Source organism: Tupaia chinensis, unplaced genomic scaffold (assembly GCF_000334495.1).
Source record: "Tupaia chinensis unplaced genomic scaffold, TupChi_1.0 Scaffold000563_1, whole genome shotgun sequence".
NCBI classification, from domain to species: Eukaryota; Metazoa; Chordata; class Mammalia; order Scandentia; family Tupaiidae; genus Tupaia; species Tupaia belangeri.
The window spans coordinates 791387-793732 of NW_006160076.1; positions in this window are offsets into that span (position 1 = coordinate 791387).

Sequence of the window (2346 nt, forward strand, 5' to 3'; positions counted from 1 at the left end):
TTATTATTATTATTATTATTATTTGGAGAGGTTTTTTTTCCGCTATAGGGTGCGTGCGCTCGCCAGAGAGACAGAAAGTGAGAAATCACCCCCCAGGGAGGATGGCCATGCCACAATCCCTTCTCCTCCTTTCTCCTCTTGGGATCTTGGGCATGCACGCACACGCGCCTGGCATGAGTTTAAGCCACCAGGTCCGGGACTCGAACCGTGGTCAACTACATGAGAGTCCAGCGACATAGCCATTACGCTAACCACTGGTCCCATGGGCTCTGTATTTAAATGTACAATCCCTGGTGCTAGTGTCTGGTTGACTAAATAGAACACCCAAACCTTGGCTTACTAGGGCAGGCAGGGAGAGAATGGCTGGCACCTTCAATGTAAGCAGTTGGAGGTTGGGCACTTACCATGGCCAAGGCCGTATTCACTGGGGAATTCCCCCAAATAGTAATGAGGTCAATGGCAGAGAGAAAAAAATGAGACATGTACTCCACCACCCATCCACATCTTTGACAGACCAATATTCGCTCACATGCTTCTCGAAATTACACTTCCCCAAAAGGTTATTCCTTCTATCATAATGTATGGATTACTTATGTCACAGAAACACATTCCTTTTCCAAATGAAGGTGATCTTAAATCTCATCAACTTATGAAATCACAAATTTACAATCCCCAAATAATGCCCTTTCCTCCTCTAGTTTCATTATACTTTTCTGTACTTGAAAAGATAAGTGTTAGAGCTATCTAACTACCATTGATAAACTATGCATATAGAAAAAAAAAAAAAAACACTAGTCACCAGACTTGTAGTTTCAGATAAAGAAAATAAATGCACTGCTCCATTAACTATTCCAATTAGGACTGTTCTATTTCAGCTCCAAGTTAGTTCAGCTTAGAGAGCCCTGTTTCTTATACTACGGTTATTAAAGCAACCAGGACCACAGTGGTGAGTGACCCATCTGGCTTCTACCCCCATAAGAACACTCTTTACCTGGTGGAGTACATTTCTCATTTCTGATTCCAGAAATAGGAAACTTGTTTTTGTTTCAGCTACTTCTTCAATTCTAGAGAACCACCACTACACCTCTTTCAAAAGACATCAGAGTTATGACTACCATGTGTATCTTAAAAGCCAGCAGGTCTTCTGGGCTTGCTTGTCATTCACATTTACTAGATGGAGACAGGACACCTATTACAAATCAAATCTACAATTTCACTCTTCCAGTTATTTGAATTACTTTCTCTGCATTATCCCAGGACATTTCTGGCATTTAAATTCCTTTGTAAGTACAGGTAGTGTTAACCAGCACAGCTTCTCATTATGACAAAGGCATCAGGAATTTCTGCTAAGTGAGCTCACATTAATAACTTCAGCCTAATCTAAAATGACATTTTTCCATCTTTAGTCATGGACTCTAAATTTCTCTTCTTATTCTCCAAATTACTCTAAATTAAGAAAGTCCTGTAGCATTTAGGTATCTAAGCCCTCTTTTCCTTTGTTTCTCTTTATAACTGATTCCCTGAGATTTTCTGAGCTTCTAATTCTGAATACAAGTCTGTAGGTAATTCTAGTTTCTTCTAACAAGAAAATAACCTCATTTAAAAGAATAGTACTCCCATGTCAGTCCCATCAGCTATGTATCCTAATAAGTTCCTTTTTTCCCATTAGAGGAAATCAGTGTTGTTTTTTGTTATTTGCAATCAAAAGCATCTTAACTGAAGACAGAGGGTGGTGCAGCAGTAAGATGTCGTGCTCTGCAAAGCTGACCCACATGGAATCATTCCAGGTTTGCATCCAGAGACCTCCCTTGGTGCACCGGACATATGTGTGTGTGCCATAATCCTGGGCTGACTTCTGTGGGGCAGTTGGTAGTGTAGCAGACTGTGGAGCTGGAAACCACATGCACACCTTGGTTCAAGCCCCTGGCCCAATCAGCCTGAGAATACACCAAGATGTGTACATGTGCTCAGGATCCTGGCAAGCTATAAGACTGGAAAAAGGGGTATCTTCTTGTGATTGAGCCCTTTAGAGGGTGCTACTGTTTGCGCTTGTTCTCTCTCTCTCATCGGCACATATACGTTCTCTGTCATGAAATAGAAAAAAAAAAATAAAACAGCTTAACTGATAGAATTTGGAATCAGAAAGTAAAGTGTTATGGAAAACCAAGAAAGTCTTCTTAATACTTTGCAGAAATGATGTAGAAGTTCACAGTATATATTGACTTTAAGGTAACTAAATTATCATCTTTGGACACCTGGACTCAAGTGCTAAATGGGGACTCAGTGTTGCCACCACAAGCAAAGAATTTGAAAATTCAATAACCATGCTGAAAGTGCTTTTGATGA